The sequence below is a fragment of the Haemaphysalis longicornis genome, unplaced genomic scaffold (assembly GCF_048455015.1).
Source record: "Haemaphysalis longicornis isolate Haplotype H1 unplaced genomic scaffold, Haemaphysalis longicornis Haplotype H1 scaffold_10, whole genome shotgun sequence".
NCBI lineage: Eukaryota > Metazoa > Arthropoda > Arachnida > Ixodida > Ixodidae > Haemaphysalis > Haemaphysalis longicornis.
The window spans coordinates 135,034,090-135,054,749 of NW_027526204.1; the positions used below are offsets into that span (position 1 = coordinate 135,034,090).

At 49.7% G+C, this 20,660-nt stretch overlaps 1 protein-coding gene across 1 annotated transcript in view; it reads left to right on the plus strand.

Moving 5' to 3' along the window:
• Positions 1–3,766: 3,766 nt before the first annotated feature.
• Positions 3,767–20,660, plus strand: part of LOC144159384 (activating signal cointegrator 1 complex subunit 1) — a 110,692-nt gene continuing 93,798 nt past the window's right edge. The window contains exon 1 of the mRNA XM_077690832.1: positions 3,767–3,777. The gene's annotated coding sequence lies outside the window, so the exon portion shown is untranslated. The remainder of the gene's footprint in view (positions 3,778–20,660) is intronic.

Genomic DNA, 20,660 nt, shown 5'->3' on the forward strand with positions numbered 1-20,660 from the left:
CATCGAATAAAGCTCGAAGTGAGATGGCATTGTCCGCTCCTGCACAATGTACAGTTGCAGTCTGTAGTAAGACGACCGGTCTGGCGGCTTCGTTCGTTGTGGACTCCAAATTCACTGGAGCGGTGGTCACGCTGCTGGTGCTCAATGGTGCTTTTGGTGCGGTGAATTCTGGGTCGCACATCGTTGTGGCATGTCGTTTCGAGCACTTTGCACATTTGACGTTACTCCTGCACACATTTGAGCGGTGGTTGGGTCTTGTGCAGCGGAAGCATCGTCTTCCTGCCATGAGCCTTTTCTTCTTTTCTTCCAGCTTGATTTCAGCGCAACAAGCCGCAGTCTCGTGGCTCTTTTCTGTGCAGAAGAAACAGGCATCAGTCTTCGTTGTTTGGTGCAGTGTCGCCACCGATGACTTCGGATTGCCTCCTTTGTGCTGTTTGTAAACATTCTTGTGGTCGTTTTTAGCTCCGGGAAGGTGCGGTTTTGCATCCACGTTTGGCTGCACTTCTAAACCTTCACGGCTTTTTACTTCGATGCGCAGAAAGGCAATCAGTCGGGAAAGGGACGACACCGTCGCTCCTTTTGTTGCACTTTTCTCTGATGATTTTTCGTGTGCATCCTCTGTAACCAGGGTTGCTTCGTGCAGTAGAGTCTGCTGCACCGAACTTTCCGCCGCTTGTTCTTTTGCAGTTGTTCTGTTGAAGTCGAGTAGTATTTCCTTCGGCAGGGAACGTTGTACCACGGGGAAGAGAAGCGCCTCGAATGTGTTTTGGTTTTGGCCAAGCGCTTCCAAGCCTCGGATGTGAGACAGGAGGGTATCGTATAACCGACGGAGGCCCCTCACGTCGTCCGCGCTCCTCACCGGCGGGACGCTCAAGAGCTTCCGCATGTGCGCCTGTATAAGCCCCTCTTCGTCGCCGAAACGAGATTTGAGCAGCTCCAAGGCGTCCTCGTAACATCGTGCCGCCGGAGGAAGGCCCTTGATGACACTCGCCGCGTCTCCTGTCACCGCTGCCTTGAGGTAGCCAAACTTATCCAACACCGTGAGTTCGCTGTTGGCGTTGATAACTTGGTCAAACTGCTCCCAGAACTCCTGCCAGCTTACGCTCTTTCCGTCGAACTTGAGCAGCTCGAGCTTCGGTAGTTTCACTTTACAGGGCGGTGCCCCTGCTTTCTCGTTCTGTTGGGATGGCGTGGTTTCTGCCCTGGGTGGACGATTCTCGCGAGCATCGTTTATCTCTTGCTTGAGCATAGCGATGTAAGTTACGATCTTGTCGCCGTACTCCAATGCTCGGGCGAAATTTTGCTCGGCCTCTTCGTCGGGTATGAGTGGTTCAATGGCGGCGTCTGCCTCGTTGAGCTGAGCCTGAATGGCGGAAATCCGCGCTAATAAAACTTTCAAATGTTTTTCGTTTTTCTCCTGGCTCTCGATATATGCGTCAGTTTCGGCAAGAAGTTTCGTCACCTGTGAACGCACGGCTGCGCGTTTTTGCTTCAGTCGTTCCATGGCTCCTGTGGGCGTCACCGTTGAATCCGCGGAGCTGGGCTGGTAGCGTTCTTCCCAGGCGGTTCTTTGTTCTTACGTTAGGTGACGAGATGCAGTGTCCTGGTCTCCCACCATCCCGGGTTTCGGCACCAACTTTTCTTTTGTGGGAATCGTTGAAGGTAGGAGACGTCGTTTCGACACAAACACTTATTTATTTAACGGTTGTAAGGAGCTACAATAACCGTGCCTCTTGTTAGGCTTCCGTTCGCGCCATCTTCCCTTTCTCTCTTTCCCCCGTCTTCTCCTCTTCTCCAGGGTCTTCTCCTCTTCTCTTGGCTTGGATTCTTTCGGTGGCGTGTTGCTATCTAGCCGAACCAAGCTCTTCGTTTTGAGTTTCGGTTTCGTTTTTCCACAAACGTTCGCTTCGAGAATGCAGCAGTATGCAGAACAAGGTTGGTGTTAATGTCGCAGCGAGTACTCTGGCGCTCTAACACCCAATTCTAACACCAAAATCAGCTGTTACAACGAAAATCCCTAAGGACACAAGCCCTTTTGTTCGGAACCTCAATAAACCGGGTAGACCAATGTCGCAGAAACTCTTCCTCGCCCAACAGGGCCAACTCGCCTTCGAGAAAGGTCACGAGGTGTTGTCTGAAAAAGGAAAGCAAGGGCCACAGCATACGTAGCCTGCGATTCTGTGCAACGGCCCTGCAGCGATTACGCCATAGCACATAATCGTCAATTACTACGAATAGTTTGCCTAGGGGAGTGCCAGAGCACTGTTCTCTCAGTTGATACCGTGCAAGCTCCAAACTTGGATCGGCATGGTGTATGATGCGCCAAAAGTAACGCGCAACAGTGCAGCTTGAAAAAGTGTGTGCCGTGGATTCTTGTTGACCACATTTGGGACAGGAAGAGTTCTGTGTTACTCCCCAGCGAAATAATCTGCCTTTTGTGGGAAGAATTCGCCAAGCTTGTTGCCACTGGATGTTTTTGAAGTCAGACGTAACCAGGGAAAATCTAGTGGATCCACACGTCTGCCCGACCTCGCAGTAACTATTTTTTCACACAGGCTGGCAGGTTGTGAGGAACGAGACAGGAGAGGAACAGCATTAGAGGTGAGCGGGAAAGGGGAGGGAGGCATTTACTTGGCAGGGGCACCGGTCGAATATCGTCTTCCGTCGACATTTACAACGGAAGCAGATACGCGGCCATTTTTTTTCCACATGGTATTTATTGCACTACATGTCAATGCAGGAAACGATATTTACAACACAAATTAACAACTATGTACACCTACAAATGAGTTGATTACGTAAGCGTACAAATGAGTTTATGACAAGCTTGGAAACAAAACTAAACACAATGAACAATTATGTACTCTTAGTTTACAACGCGTGCAACAGTGAACAACTAATAAGGAGGGGATATCAATGAGGGCGATAATCATTTTGGTCATAGACGTCTTTAAGATTAGTGATCACTTGGCAGAAGTGTGCTCTGGAAGAAACCATAGGCTCAGCGTTCCTATCCAGCATTCGCGTTTTCCATAAACTGTGCAGAGGGATTATAAAAAAAACAATCATATGGCACATCACCGTCTGCGGGTGATATGAGATACCGTATACTATGTGGAGCCAATTCAAAGTCCTTTTTAAGAGTTCTCTGGAGGACATCCCAAAATAGTATGGCATCCTTACAATTTATGAAGCAGTGCTCAATAGTTTCCGGGACGTCGCACAGGCTACAGTTCACAGAAGACACAAAAATGTTCCGGTTGTGCAGCCACGTCTTAAGGGGCAAAGTTTCGCTGTGCAGTCTGAAGGAGAACGTTTTTGTTGAGGGAGAAACACAGCCAAACCAGTTTGGATTTTGGACTCAGGTTGCATGGCAGAAAGCTGCACGTTTTAATCATCTTTCAATTTTCAGAACGGGGCTTCGATTTTTTGGCCGCGGAGTACACCTACACGCACACGCATGCACTGTGACGTATTCAACCAAAGACGAACACATTTTCAGCCAGCCCGAGGGAAGCACGCACACTTTATAGGCCTGTAGCCGAAAACCGTTTCGTCCAGTTCCAAAGCCTCCGCACGTGTGGGCAGCTTAGGCGGACGAGACCGCATTCCCGGGGTCGTGCACGATCGGCGCGCCAGATGTTCGTTCAGGAAGACCGCTCTTCTGGGGATAGCCACCGTCGCCCACACCGATTCTGTCGCGCGCGGTCTTTAAGATTCGCACCGCAGCTGGGTTGCACAGTGCTAGCCGTGCTATACGTGTGGCCGCAGCTGGTCGCAGCAACGTGTACGCGTACGTTCGCCATCAGCGAAGCAGATAACGGGACACGCCGGTATCCGGCATGCATCGCCTAGCGCCGGGTCCGTCCCGCCGAAAGAGCGATCCGGGATGACCCGGCAACTGAGCGCTACACCCACGTGCGTTTGTGGCCATTCGTTCGAGGGCGTAGTCCACTCTGGCTGGCGCTGCAACCGGCGTGCACTTTCGTGCAGCGCGCAGCGCAGCTGATACCGAGCGCGTACGGCGGTGCACGCGCTTATTCCGCTACAGAACCTCCCTGGCGCGGCACTTGTTTCGCGGACAATGAAACTAGTACGTTTTTGTTGCCTTTAAACGGCCATGAAGACAAAATGCTAGTGCGGTTCCTCCAAGAGACAGCGTTAGCGCGGCAACTATATTAACGCAAGCTTCCAACAACTAAGCAAGATATTAAGGAAAACAGACGAGGCAGTGGCGCCTCAGCCAATTTCTAACCGGGTCTTTATGACGTCACAAGGAATTGTTTGCGCGATTTGTGGGTGCCAACTAAAACCACCGCCGCAAAACAAACACGCGCAATTTAGAGCCTCTAGTTCGGTTTGATCGTATCACTCGAATGCTGACGTGCAGATGACTCTGTTCTCAGTATTTATTTATTTATTTATTTATTTATTTATTTATTTATTTATAATACCTCAAGGGCACAAGTCAAGGGGTGTTACCTGAGGGGTATGATGATTTTAAGCCAAGGTATAGGTATTACCCCATTACGGCACTGCTGACGTCGTATAACGCAAAATTCTTACTGTTTTTTCGCAGTTTCTTTTTTATTTGTAATTTATTAATAAAACGCCTTTCGGTGCTGGTGTGGAGTTGAGTAAGTTATCAAACGCCAATCCTTTCACGTTTAAATAAAGCTGCCCTTTGTCTTCACGACAAAGCGCGGCTATCCGGAGCTGCAGCGATTTGTCCCGGTTGGCCAACATCAGGAAGCCAGCGCACATGGCTTCCCCAATTAGGGCTGCATGCTGTTCACACGTGTTTCTCACATTAACACTGTTCACATTAACGCTGCTCACACTTATTTCTCGGAACTAGAAGTACTTTAAGCAAACACACGTGCAGAAAAGAGAACTAAACAAAAAACAGAATTCACATTTTTGTTGAAGCTGGCTGAAGTGTTCATGAGCAAATGAATGTATCGAGGGTGTGTGTGGGGGGGGGGGGGAGGGGGGGGAGGGGGGGAGGGGGGGGAGGGGGGGGGGACAGCGCAGACAGTGATATCACGAAATAATTGGTGAATATTTACGCATAACTCTCGGCGTATACTCTGGCCGTAATTTCCAAGTTCTTGAAGTGCTCGGGAAAATGTTCGCAAATATAAACCGCCATAGGAAACCTGGAAGGTGTGAAACGACACGATTTTTCGGACGGGTCTGGAGCTTCGCAAGCCATGCCCCAACAACAAAATGGTCGCCACTTAATCCGCCTTCTTGGATCCCAGAATGTTCCTTGCTTCTTGTTCCGAAGACTAAACCTTGATTAACCGAACCATCAAAAGAGTGCACGGCCCACAAAAGAGCACGCATTACGAGCTGGTCCATCTCGAAAAAAAAAACGAGGCCTACACAGTATAAATCGGACTTGAGGTGCACATCATCACGCTTACCAAATTAAGGCACTCAAGCATCGCGCAACTGCACGGATAAATTTTTTCGCGCTTTCTATACGCTGCAGTGCGGATTATGAAAAACTTGCAGTGAGGCACGATTTGGGATTAAGTGATTTCTATATAACGAGCGCTTGCTTACACACTCGAAGCTTCAGCAGCCGTGCACGCAACTGTTGCTGCTGCTGCGACAGCATAGCGTGCGTAAACAAGGCGCCGTGGAGCGCTGACCCCCGCAGGGGTCAGCGTGGAGTAGTCCCACGCCTTTGAAGAAACTGTTGCGCGCTGCCGCTCACCGCGAGCCGAATCGCACGCGTGTCCCGAGTGCGCAATGCGTTCAAACTACGCGCGCGTGTTTTCACGACACGCGCCTGCACACCGAGCTCGTTTTTAACGGTCCCGCCCGATTGTTAGAGCCGCGATGCTTGCCCGATTTCAGCACGGTGCTTCGCCGCCGCCCACGCGCGAGCAAGGAAGTCCAGTCGGCCGCGTATCTGCCTGCTTCGCCGCAAATGTCGTCAAAACACGATAGCCAGCTGGGCGAGGTTCATATAGGAAAACATTACGCCCATCTTCCCGCGAGTGAACCCTGGTGTGATGCGACGCATCGGGGGGTTCAATTGGTGCTTCCGTTGGGTTGATTCTCTAAATCGGGTGAAACGTGTTGTGACGCGAAGTCGAACGAGAGCGAGCGCTGACTGAACCGCCGACGCGCGCTACCCCCTTTATATTCACAGCGCCCGAAGGAGAGGAGACAGCGGAGGAGAGTCGCGCATGCGCGCACTTGCGCGACGGGAGCGGAGCGAAGCGAGCGAAGCGCGCGCCCGCAGCTGTTGTTTATGATAACGAGACGGAGTGAGAGTGTTGCGCACAGCTGTCGGAGAGAAGAGCGGAGGAGAGTCGCGCATGCGCAGGTGGCGTGCGGACGCCGCCGACGCAGACGCAGGAGGGACATGCCTCAGAGCAAGAGATGCGTCGCATCTAAAAAAAGCGCGCGAAACACAAATGACGGGATGTCTCGTCGTTTACGCGTTAGCCCGCGATTCCTTATTCCGGGCGTTCACCCCCGCTGGTTGCCCCCCAGGCAAGGGAGCCAGCCGATCACCTTCACCCCCTTCACTGCGTACCGCCTACAGGGAGATACTGCTTGAACAGAGGCTCGGCAGGAGGAGATTTCCAGCCCCTCATCCCTCGCTCACAAGATTGGAGGAGGTGTTACTCCGACAACTTCACACAAACACACTTCCAATTCCCGCAACCCTACACAAATACTATCCGGACATCTACCCAACACCACAGTGCCCGCACTGCGACCAGACGGGAGATTTACTCCACACGATGTGGCACTGCACACAAAACCCCAACATGAAGAACATCACACCGAACAACAGATCCACAACACAATGGGAGGCCACCCTGCTCAACCCGCATCCAGCTTGCCAGAAATGGCTTGCGGACCGGGCTGAGAGAGCTACTCGTCGACCGTTGGCAGCCCCGGATTAGCGGGCCCGACCATGGCTCTGAGCAAATAAAGTTTTTTCTCTCTCTCTCTCTCTCTCTGTGTCCTTCTGTCCTGGTGTTTCGCGCGCTTTTTTCAAGTGTAGTCAAGTATAGCGTTCTCCCGTCCATGCCACTTAGCACGCTCCCGCTCCCTCTTCCTCATCCTATGATGAATGCAATGGAGGTTCGCTCACTTCAATGAAATCTTCCCGCGTTCGCCTTGGTCGCGCGTCACCTATCGGCAACTTTTGTTCCTGTTGTGCTTAAAGCAGCTCGAGAAGAGACGTTCAAGAGAACGATTGTCTTCACTAGCATTTACAAGTCCAAAATCCTTGGCGTAACCTTATGCGCCCCTCGCACCGCCTGTAGCTCCTCGTCCGCAACACTTTTAAATATGAACCAAGTTGTGGAATGGGAGGAGGATACGCGGAACACGCTCGTCCTCATTCATTTGCTTTTAACGCAGAGTTCTTGTACACGTTTAGTGGCTGTCCAGAGCAGTCGGGGGAGCGGAGGGGGGGGGGGGGGGGGTAAGGAAGTACTTCTGTACTCTGCCTCCAGTACGCAGAGAAGGCAATTTTTTAATGTGCCGCGGGGAGTACTTAGCCCTATCCTTCGTTCTGTCTTCTCTTGTTCACTCTCTCTTTAACACTCTGTACTAACCCTTTACTCCCCCTCTACTTCTTTTCCCGTACTATGGGTTTTATGCCCAACTCAAAAATATCCCCAGTGCACTTCCTTTCCTTCTGCTTTTCCTCGAAGCCCAAACAAGCGTTTTTTTTTTCTTAGACGGCGTTCCGCGTACTTGCGTCACCGACTCTACACCGATTCCTTTTTTTTTCTTTCGAATTCTGAATGTTACAAGGGAGAGGGTAGGGGGGGGGGGGGGGCATAGGTGGCGCAGAGACGTGCTATATGTGCAGTAGGCCAGTCCGTCGCCTTTGTGGTGGCAAAGTTTCTGTTCGTGTAGGCAGTGAAAAGGAATGGCGATAAAGAAACTCCCTGCTGAACGAAATAATTCGGGGCACCCATCGCGTTCGTTACTGGCATTAAGATTTAATATACTGAACGGTGTGCTGTTTAGTCAGTGCTTAAGGCTAGTAACGCAAAAGCTTTAGATGTCTGATCAAACGCAATAAGTTACCGTCGTCGTCGTCGGGGGCAGCGCGGCGGCAGCGGCGGCGGCGTCGTTAACAGGAATGATACCAAAATGGCCGCCGCTCCAAAAAGAAAATAAAAAACAAAGGCACTTTTGGATTCGTGCGGAATTCGAGCCGCGTCTCCAGAGCAGGAGGCGGTCGTTACCCCTGCGATAACTCGACACCCTACCTAGGGGGAAACAAAGATCGGCTGGCACGTGCCGCGTGACAGGTGAGCGTGGCGTCCCGTGAGTAGAACGTGTGCACGGGGAGGACAGCTCTGAATGCGGGGAAGCAATTTCGGTCAGCCTGCCTGTGTGAGCAAGTCGTGTCGATAGACGACAGCGAAGGTTGAGACGCAAACATGTGCACGATGTGCCAGTAAAGAAGCCTCTTTCGCCTCCGAAGCTCGTGAACAGATTTCAGTTCACCAGGAATTTTTCGTTCAGTATACATCGTCTTAGGAAGCAGGGTGCGCAGTTATTCGAAAAAGCACACGTGTCAGGCCGAAGGAGCAGCCCTAAGATTGGGGAAAGCGGTCACCGTGAAAAGACCTGCTATCATATAGCAAGCGTCTCGCGATTTGTTTTTTTTCCACCTACCGTATCTGTTGCAAACCTATCGACTCCAGACCACTATGACGCAAGGTAAATTACCCGCCGAGTCCCTAGCGAAATTTCGCAATTGTATCAGCGCTGACGGCAATGACCGCCATTTACCAAGACCATATCGAACCCGGCCTTCGATAACGCTGCCAGACGATCAGAACGATCAGAGAGCGAGGTATAATGCGAAACGAGACTGAAGGCGCATCAGCGAAGAGAGAGCGACAAAATGGGATGCAATTCAATGTACTCTCTCTTTTTACATTTCTCCAAGCCTCATCAAGCGTTAGTGTGATGTGCGATATAAACACTACAAATATATAAGTGATAAGTATTCAATTACAATGCTTGAAGCTCGGTCATAATATTATATATATATATATATATATATATATATATATATATATATATATATATATAATATTATGACCGAGCTTCAAGCATTGTAATTGAATACTTATCACATATATTTGTAGTGTTTATATCGCACATCACACTAACGCTTGATGAGGCATATATATATATATATATATATATATATATATATATATATATATATATATATATATATATATATATATATATATATATATATATATAGAGAGAGAGAGAGAGAGAGAGAGAGAGAGAGAGAGAGGGGGTGTTTTCCAAGGAAAAATGTAACTGTGTTCGTCTGCGATCCGTTGACCCAACCAGAAAGGCAATATTTTATCCGGCATCATCGAAGCATATCGCCTTCCCTCGATACGAACTTTCTCATCTTGTCCAGCCGCTTCGCCTGACGCAACCTCCACGGTGTCGGCAACCTCATCGAGGTGCAAAAGCCCCTACACGACAAGCTGATGACACGTGCCAGTCGTGACCTTTCTTCGAAACGCTCCTCGACGCTAATGAACTATCCACAATAGAAGAAAGCCTGTTGAATGAGCGTGATTACGAAACAACCTCCCAGTGGGTAATGGGCGCACCAAATATATACAACGATTAGGGCGGACAGAGGCGCTGGGGAGGAGAGAAAAGCAGAAAGGAGCAAAAGTTCAATCCACTGTTATTGCACGCACGCGCTCATGTCGCAACACGTGCGTAACAGTACAATACGTCGAACGAGAAAACGTCGTAATAAAGAGAAAAGAAGCTAAAAAAGTGCGGGTCTTCCTCTTCGGCGACGGAAAATGCCGCGTGTTCGGCATATAGGGAGACCGTGGCAATTTCGCCGCGAGTTAAAGATTATTGTTTCTTACACTTTGCGCGGCCCCGAGCGAATTGCGCGTCTAAGACGATTAGGTCGTTCTATTTGCGCTTCGAAAGAGGAGACCTTTTTTCGAAAGAACGGACCTTGCTCCGCTCCCTTCTTTTCTCTAATGGCTTTGGAGTTTCGAGCGGGGAGATTACTCGGCCGAACGGGCATCCAAGATTACGCCGCGTCGTTTGCGCGCTTTTGAATAAGGGCGGTTAGACGCCTAACTTTACCCCGTCGTTGCTGGGGGAATGCGGAGTTGGAAGCTAAGCCTATCGCTGAACACCAACAGGAGAAGCTCGAGAGCCTTTCTCTCGGCGAATGTAGCTATACGCATAATCTTTCTTTCTTTTTTTCACAGCACCAACTTCGCATGCCATACATTGCACGCGTGCTGAACATGACCAAGCAGGGCTTTGGCAAGCCCTGGAGAAGTTTACTTCAGATTCACCTCCGAGAAAGCTGAACCGTCTAGGGGCTCAACATTGCAACTTCAACATAACTGTCTGCCCGCAAAGCCTATTATCTACTATATATTTCACCTAAAATACAGACAATAAACTAAGTGCGCGCGCGCGAGTGTGTGTTTTGTTTAACTACATATATCGAAAGCCTAAAGTATAAGGTTATATTTCCAAGGCTGAGAAGTTTAACGTACTATATTCGCGCACAAATCCGCAGAACTATACCACAGACGTCATTCGGACTTGCAATGTGACTTGTGTACCGAAACTTTATTCTCAGTTTTATTATTGACGTACTATATTTATTAACATTCTTTTTTGTATGTTTTGGCCACAACTTTCAATCATCCAAGTTATTGAGGCGAAAGCCTTAGGTGTCTCATCAAACGCAATAAGTTGATTGATTGATTGCAGGGGTTAACTCGCAAAAGTTGAATAATTGATTGAATCAATCAATCAATAAGTTGACTGACTGATTGTGGGGTTTAACGCACCGACGCTACGCAGGCGATGGGGCGCGCCGTAATGGAGTTCTCCGGATTAATTTTGACCACCTGGGGATCTTTAACGTGCGCCGAAATCTCGAACACAGGTGTACCTCCCGTTGTGGAAAGAGAGTTCGTGGCTCGAATCCGGGCGGAGCCGCGTGAATGGAAATTTTTCTGGCGATGTCATTTCCGTGACGGATATGACGCCGTCAGATCTTGGTGTACCCGGGCATAAAACAATTTCGTGTTAAAATTTAATTGGATTCTCATTATAATATACATTGCTTACTCTCACTTTGAATTCAATTTTTCAATCATTTTTTTTATTTCCCCCTTATTTATGCGTCCAAAATGCCTCATGACGGGAACTACGCAAAAGAAACGGGACCAGAAAACGGGACAAAAACAGCGTGCAAAAAATGGGAGCTGCGCACAAACGTTTTTTGCGCGCAGTTCCAGTCACGAACCATTTTCAACTAGCCCGGCTTTCCACTCTGCTCCAACATGTCTTCCAAAACTTTTAAAATTATATGCAGTAACTAGTAATTAGATAAAACACTTTTTTCTTCACCAACCACTGTCTGTTGTTTGGCCGATCTTCTGATTGGGTATGTGCCATACCCAAAACATCAACAACAATGCAGCAGTCAGGCGAAATCGATGCAACGATCAGGCGAAACCCAGCCTGATAATCGCTGGGTTTCGCCTCCAAATCACGTAAGCAGACTTAATTGCCCGAGAAATTTTTATTGATGTCTGTTTGTTTCGGCCACAACTTTCAACCATCCCAGTCAGTCCCAACCATCCCAACCCCTCCACTCGGGGAGAGGAGGCACTAGCGACGCCCTCCTCTGTGGTGGGTCGAAGGAGATCAATGCCAACAGGAGATCCTCCCGCGCCTCCGTCCTCTCCCTACGGGGATTCGGGACGCGCACGGGAAACTACCCGAGGGGGGTGGAGACGAGCCTCGGACGCGCACCGCCCGGTACGTAAATGCCTCTCGGCCACTTTTGGCCGTTCTTGCATTGGCCGTTGTTCCCCACCGGCACCCGCCATGTTGATTTGCGCATGCCTCGATTGCATAAGTGCGTTATCTGAGATGCCCGGCGAGTCTCCCGGCATTTCCCCATTGCATGGCGGGGTTGCCCGCGTCCGCGCTATGACGGCTCGCCGTCTAAGGTCAGCGGACGAGCGCCGATGCCGACCGGTCAAGCCCAGGGGCTTGAAATGTATAGCGGCCACCGTGAGCACCCCTTCTTCTACCTCAGCGAGCGTCGCGTCGCGTCGGCGCACATGCAGGCGGACGCTAACTGCCGCCTGACGACGGGCATGGGCATACACTGACGGGTGTATGCCCCAGGGGCTAGGTGCACTTGTGCAGTTTAGTGGTTGTATCGCTGTTGTCGGCGTAATAAACCCCTGTACATATGAAACATGTCGCTTCCCTTCGGACTGACTGACAGACGTACACAGGCGGTTAGAGACGTGGCTCGCTCTCGAACACGTTGTGGGCAGCGTCTCTAGGCAATTTGTTGCTGCGCGCGAGCAGTGAGAATAACGACGGCACGTTATTCTATTCCGTAACGTAATGGTATACGCCCACAAACGTCAACAGTAGGAGCCCTCGCAAGCCAAATAAAGACGGCTTGTATAATAACAACAGGTGCCGTACATAACTCTAAATAACAACAGCACAACGACAAAAATCCGGACGATTCTCATAATCGGGATTACGTGATGTTAGCTGTGGCGCCACGGTTATAGGTACACTTCAAGGGTCAACGAAGATAAAATGCAAGTTTGTTTCATTAAAAACTGCTGTGTCCCGAAAACAATGATGTCAGTTCTGAGGCAAGCTTCTAGCAATTAGTTTAGATAACACAGAAAGCAGGGGAAGTAGTGGCGACTCACGAGGCGTTTTCCTGCGCAGCCCTTACGGCGTCAAAGAAACCGAACACCAGGCTGTGTAAACAAAACCTGCATGTTTTCTTTTATAAGCTTAAATAATGCTTATTCACCACTGTTATGTTATCTAACGAGTGTTTTAACTGTTATTGTCCATGTATACCCACCTGTTCTACTGTTACTGTCCATGTTTATTCATGTATGACCACCTGCTCTGGTCTCAAAAAAGATTGGCACTATTTCAAATAAATAAATAAATAGATAGATAAATAAATAAATAAATAAATAAGTATTGATTGATTGTGGGGTTTAACGCGCCGACGCAACGAGGCGCGCCGTAGTGGAGGGCTCCGGATTATTTTCGACCACCTGGGGATCTTTAACATGCTCCGAAATGTCGCATACACCGGCGTTTTTTGCTTTTCGCCTCCATCAGAAAAGCGGCCACCGCCTCCAGGAATCGAACCCGTGACCTCGTTCTCAGCAGCGCAACGCCTTAGCCGATTCAGCCACCGCGGCGGGTAATAAATAAATAAATACATAAATAAATAAATAAATAAATAAATAAATAAATAAACCTAAGTACTGGATGTGTTTGTTGACTCCGTTCTGCAAGCACTTAAGATTTAGAAAAAAAAAAGCTGACAAAAGTGTTGTAGGCTCATTTAAAAATCCGACTGGCTCACTGACTGGCACGTTGGTTAACCCCCCGGCGCAGCACGCCGAGTCTGTGTCTTCCCCTCGCGAGAGATCGTGCCCTTCCCTCTCTCTCTCTCTCTCTCTCTCCCCCGTGCGAGCATGTCCCGTTACGCGCACCGGCTTTCCGTCGCGGCGCCGTTTCCGTGGGAAGCGGAAAAATCTCTCGAGCAGCTCCAAACAAGGCGGTCGGCGGCGCGCGGTTGCATCGCGGAACGGCACGAAAGAGCTCGCGCTCGCTCGCATGCTGCTGCTGCTGCTGCATGACACTCATGCATGGAAGCGCGTGCGGCGTTGCACGGACGGTGCGGTTGTTTCCCTTATCGCAGTGCACGGCGCGCGCGCCCCTCTATACTTAGCCCGCGGCGGCGAGGCATAAACCCTTCCGGCCAGGGTGCGGTCTATTTGCGCCGAGCGAGGACGCCGCCGCTGCCGATCCCGCCGTGGAAGACGTGCATGTAAGACGCTCATCGCCGCAGCTGCGTCTTATATACCCCGAACCGGAATGTGTTTAGGGGAAGTCCCTCGAGCCGTGCCATACGTTTGCATGTGAGGGCAGAAATAGACCTCTGCCCCGACGGCTAGCCCTTTAGCGGCAGGATTTCGATTTTGAAGCGAAGCTTTGCATAGCATCGGGTTCCGTGGGACTGTGCAAAAAACGCCTCGCGGCAAAGCCAACTTTATCGCGGGTGCTCAGCTGAAAACGGTTGTAATCCTTGTTCTAGCGAAACTATACCGCTACAAAGTATGTGAGAGTTGTCCGCTGGGACGTCTCAGTCATTGCGGCAAGTTTCGTTTACGTGTTCTTATTAGGTAATAGTAACACGTAAGCGTTAGTTGTAAACGTTAGAGCATTTCCGGCTGCGGTCGATACATGGTCTGTCGATATGGGAGGGAAACGGACAGCCTCATCCAAGTTTTCATCATAATCATCATCATCATCATCATCACCAGCCTATCTACGCCCACTGCAGGGCAAAGGCCTCTGCCATTAATCTCCAACTACCCCGGTCCTGTGCTAACTGTGACCAATTTATCCCCGCAAACTTCTTGATCTCATCTGCCCATCTAACTTTCTGCCGCCCCCTGCAACTCTTGCCTTCTAGGCAGCGGTGGCGTACAGGTAGAGCATCCGCCTCGCGTGCAGAAGAACCGTGGTTCGAATCGCGGTGCCGGACTATTCCCACTGTTTTTTTTTAAAAAAAAAAGGAAATCAGCGTATTGATGGAATTGCAGAATGGGCCTTGGGGAGCGGCCTGACCCCTGCGACCATTGCCGGTAACGCACTCCCTCACCGGAGTAGGATTGGCCATCCTGGTGTAGTAACGGCCACAACCTCCCACGAATACGCCACTTAACCCAAGTTTTATTAAGCATTCACAAATCCACTGTCACTAAGCTACCCAATGATGATAAAAATAAATACATGTACACTCATGAACAAACGAAACGCGAACATGGAAATATGAACCACAACACACAAATAGCGCGATTTTTTTTCCGTACAAGTGAAATTGTCGCATGGCTTTATTACAGCAACAAAGATTCGAAATGTGCCTGTCCAAATGTACCACTAGAAAACCATTTTTTTTATCTCCTGTATCCATGTTATTTGATTTTGCCTGTTCTGGTTCATATTTCCGTGTTCACATTTTATTTGTCCATGACTGTACATTCTCTAGCGACGTGCGTGATGTGTATTTTAGGGGCGAAGCACCTTAGGGGCTCGGGCTGTCGGCGTCTCATGTTGTCGTCGTCGTCGTTCATCGTCGTATTCTCTCGTGGTAACGGTGCTAAAACACCGGGACACTCATTTTCCAACGCCTCGCGCTGGAACGTTTAATTTCCATGGGCAAAAACAGGTTTTAAAATAACACACCGGGACACTCGTTTTTCGTTCGCGCCTGCTTGCTTGCTTCTATGTAGCTCCGTACTCGCTTTAGCTTTAACATTTGCAGTTCTCCGTTTCGAAATTCACTTCTCCGTCTTCGTAATTAGGATGTCGCGTGTAGCAGCGCGCGCCGTGTGGCAAGAGGCTTACAATCTTTGAGTACACTTATACATATGCTTCGAACCTCCCCAGGATTCACTTTAGCAGACTTTAGTAAAGATGCCCCCCCCCCCCTTTTTTTTCACAGCTTCGCTGGTCATTCCTCTTCAGACAGTGGAATTGCTCCCATTTTTTCCTTGTAAACCAGGGGGTTAATCAGCTTGAAAACGAAATCTGATGCGAACCCACAAATTGTTCAACTCTTAGAGTTTATCATGAATGTTCCGGAGAACAATATATGCTGGGTTTCGGAGTATTTTAGGCCTAAGAAAATGTGTGTGTGTGTGGGGGGGGAGGGGGGGCTTGAACGCGGACCCAGCAGCGTCGTGCCCCCCTTTGTTTTTTATTAATAACGTCCGCCACTGCCGACAGTCGCACCTGGGGCGTCATTTGCAGCAGTCTACGATTTATCAGTCTCTGAACCCCGGCCGGTGGGTAGCCTGTGAAGTTTGAGTTCTTGGCCGACGGTGTCGGGCGCATTTGCATCGCCAGGCCCATGAGTTTTTGGCCGCCCATCCCTCACAGCCAGTATCGCGTGTTCCGGCAATCCTCCGCCGACCAGAAAGCTTTCATTCTCCGGCGTTGTGCAAGTATACTGTGATCAAGCTAGAGTACGAGGCCGTTATAGCAACTGAAGGCATACACAAATCAAGTTAGGTTTATTCTAGAACGGAGCCTTCAAAACAGGTCTAAACGGTTTTGTGCACTGAAAAAAAAGGCGCCAAAAAACAAATGAGATCAGCTTCCCGTTTGCTTTCAGTTAACATAATATACCTGCCGCCGCCTAAAATGTGTTTCTTCGTCAGCTCGCACTTGCATTCGCTAGGCCAATCCGCCGCGTTAATTTCCGCTGCAAATTAGCATGCTACGCAAGCTGCCAATGGTATGAGCCAAACGGGAGACAACCATAAGAAAACAAGGGCGGCTTTATTGCACCCATGAGACGCACTGATTTGAGGTAATCCCCTGAACCAGAGTGGAGCACTGCAAAACCCGGGATGGATGTACACTTCATACTAAATCATGCACAGTTGACTAAAAACGGTAACATTATTCGACAGCAAAGTATTTCAGACTAAAAAAAGCACTGTGCCCCCCCCCCCCCCTAAAAAAAGGCCAGCTTGCACAACGGTGCAAGACAGATGTCACAGTGTTCGTCTCATTAGCCTAAGCTCAACGAGCGCCATATACAAATCACTCAGAACCATTTACCCTGTGGATATATATGGCGCTCGTCAGCAGAAGACCAAATCAAACGCAAAGTAAAGTATACAAGTTCTTTATTTGTACAGTGCGCTCTCCTGTCTTCGTATACTTCATCGTCCGCCGCCGCAAAGTCTTCGTCGAGCGCTCCCTCGCCATTGAAGACCTACGTTATTTCTCCATTTCTTCTCGTGCTTCTGGGCATTCTCGCCTGGCAGCGCGGCGCGCTTCCTGCTAAGCCGCCTCTTCTTCGAGCATCCGGATCTTCTTTGGTCTCCCTATCACCCATGTGCACGGCACAGAATCGGAGAGAATTGTGCCGCCGCCGCGGCATAGAGGCAGCGGTTACAAGTTTTATGAGCGCACGTGCTTGCCCCTATAGGGACCGGGCAGCTGGACGGGTGGCGCCACCACTCGGCGCTCCCCTCGTCAGTGGAATGAGCCGGTGCATTGGACTACACAGCATCCCGTTGTTTTTGTCGTGTTTGCTTCGGTGCTTGGAATGTTTTGGTGGTGTTGTGAGCGTATATGTGCGGTGAAACAAAGTCTAGACAGATGTCTTGGGTTCTTAGATGCAGTAATGACTACGTAAACTTGTCGGACGCTTCTAAAGTTGGGTATCGGCTACAGTGGCATGAGCGCTTTTTGCAGTGATCTGCGCTTGGCTACATCCGTTCTGAGTACAAATAAAACTACTATTAGTAGTATTATTTTCTTCTTAAATGCACTAACGGCTACGCAAACTTATTGGATTCTTGTAAGGTTGGGAATTGGCTACATTAACACGAGCGCTTTTTGCAGCGCTCTGCGCCTGGCTCCGCGCGATCTGAGTAGGAATCAAACTATTAGCAATATTATTATTCATTTCTACCACTTTAAATGATCTTCACTGGTTTCAATGACTACGGTTTCCACGCCAGCCTTAGCGCTGGGATACCTCGATACGTGTGCTTTAAATAGAAAGGCACCTGCATACGAGATGGATTACCGTGTAGCCGTAGAAATGTTGCGGTAGTTTACACTTCCTGTAACCGTGAGCTTTGTGCCTTCGGTTTTGGTGAACGACACTGTGACAGCATGGGAGCCTGAAAGCCGAAGTGGAAATCCCACATTTGTGGTGGTCATTTTATCAAGAGCCAAAGTTATTCACCAACTCAACAGCCCAAGCTACAAACCATCCACCATACCTCCTCCCCTTCCCGTTTTACCACCTGCGTAGAATAAGGCTGGCACCGATAGTTAAAAAATGTGGCAGCGTTCACGTCACCCGGTGTTTTTTAATGCTTAAGTATTCTTTACAGAGTACCTAAAAAATCGTGTAATGCCTGGTGAAGACACCAAAAACGAGCGACTAGTTGCCTCAAATAAGGGTGCATCAGCCCGAGTCCTCCACCACAGACACATTTCCGACACGCTGGACAAAGTTTAGATATGGAGAGGGGGGCATGGAAGTTCAAAATTGAACAGCAAAATCATCTAGCCCTCCGTCTAATGATTATGATGGTTGAACGCAAAGCTTTCTTCCTGCGAAATCGAATGGGAAATGGACAAAGTCAAAGACGCTGCGATCAAAAGACCAAACCGCGTGTTGGTCAAATTCGACGCTCAAATAGTCAAAGTTTAAATCCAGAAGGCAACCAAGGAAACCCATACGATAGAGCTTTGCGATAAACCCTCATCGTCGTTAGACGAAGGTGTGCATGATTTTTCAAGCTTATACGTGGCAGCTTGTAAACCGACCGCAGCATTCAGTTGTGAAACTGAGACCCGCCGCGGTGGCTCAGTGGCTAAGGCGTTGCGCTGCTGAGCACACAGTCGCGGGTTCGATTCCCGGCCGCGGCGGCCGCTTTTCTGATGGAGGCGAAAAGCAAAAACGCCCGTGTGTACGAGATTTCGGTGCACGTTAAAGATCCCCAGGTGGTCAAAATTAATCCGGAGCCCTCCACTACGGCGCGCCTCATCGCCTGCGTTGCGTCGGCGCGTTAAACCCTACAATCAATCAATCAATCAATCAGTTGTGAAATTGAGTATAGGTTTCGGGCACCCTCCTGTCTCGCGTCCTTCAGTCACGCAGGAATTGGTTTTTGAAAAACCATTTACCAACTAGCCAGCAACCATTGCAATTCTTGTAAAGCAATGCTTCTCCACGACAAGCAATAACGTTCTACTATCATTCGGTATTTATTCCATGAACGATTCCCGATGACTGTAGTAAGAGCATTTCTGTGAAATTAAACATGTTTTAGCCGTAGGTAATGAAGTTACGGAAGCGTCGTCCATCACAATTTCTGTTTTGAGGTAAATCTTAGAAGACACCCCCCAACTTTGTCTTTCGCTTGTGCACGACGCCGACGCCGTTTCTTCATCAACTGCCTAAGGCCAGCGCCGCAGCATTCCTAGATCGGTTGCACACACCGGCTTTGTGGGAGCATTTAGCTGCAGTATACTCCTCGATATGCGAAACTGCATGCTGGCATCAAAAAATAGCATAATGCAACGAACTTTCACTTCCAGCTTCACTTCCAGCTTGGCGCATTGAGCGTCGTCTGCTATTTGTAAATACTGAGTATGGGCGTAAATCGCACACATGGCATGCCTCGTAAACGTCACATCCACGCCGAAGATTTACCGATCTGAAAAATGCACGTGGAGTTACGTTCGCTTTGCAAGCCGCACCGCAGAAAAACGACAGAAAGCCACGCACAGTTACGCTGCGCTGACCGCCACCGGCATTCCACTGACGAGCGGTTCGCCAAGGGCGGCGTTGTTCGCTGAAGCGACGGTGGTGCCATACAACGGCCGCCCGGTCCCTATAGCAACGCGGAGAAAGTGACGTCAGGAGCAGACGTACGACAGTCGTTTTGTCGGCGACTGTGTGCTCAAACGCTGACTGGCACGTGCGCTCGGTATTTTTTCAGTCTTTTTGCGAGCCCCTCACGTGGCACAGGTCCACGCGCATGCCCGGAGGACGCCGGGCGCTCCTCACGAGAAGCACGCTCATGTGCGCAACCAAGAGCTTAAACAGATATTCTGTTAAGAAGCTGCGCAGCTTGCACTAGTGGTGCAAGGCTGGAGAAACAGAGGAGCTGGGAGTCGACCTAGCTCCTTCCGGGCTTGCTAAATTTTGCTAGGCTTTGCTAAGTTTTTTTTATTATAGGCTAGGTGAAGTGTTGAGGGGTAGGCCAAGTTTAACCGGATTTCACAAGGCCATTCCGGTCGGTTCCCCACACTGACAGCACATCCCACGGGGAAGCTAGGTCGACCCTCAACTCCGCTGTTCCTCCAGTCTTGTACCACGTGCTAGTGCAATTGAAGCTGCGCCAATTATTTTTTTTTGCGTTTTAGTAGCCCAAGAAAAACTATCTCTTTGTTCTCGTCACTCTTAAAAATAGAGGAGATTGTGGTTGGCCGGCGGTGATCCGCGGTGCTTTGCTTTATTGTTAACCGAAACGGTCGGTGAGTAAAACAACGTCCACAGATTGAGTGCGCCCGCATAGTGCAAGCAATACACGTCCGGCCTTTTTTTTTTTTTTGTTTTTTTGACGGAGGGGGGGCTGTACAATGATTTATTTGAAGCCTGAAATACTTTGCTAGCGAATAACGTTATCAAATCAAAGAAACACTTCGTTGTTCGCATTTTCCTCCTTGTGGAAGGAGTGATTCGCAACATCTTCGCCACGTCATCACACCGCTTCCCGACGACAAGACAGCCTTCTGTTTTGGTGAGTCATCCCCTCCGGCCGCCGCTTCTCTCCAGTCTCAAGAGGCGAAGATGAAGAAAGGCCGTTCCTACATGCCCCCGCGATCTCACGCGGCGGCCGACGGTCGTCGGACTACATAGGCGACGGACGGGGCTGTCACACGGATCACGTCGGGGAGTGGCCCGGCCCACGCAATGCGTCGACCTTGGCTCCGGTAACAGGTCCGTCGGCGGGGCGGACCGT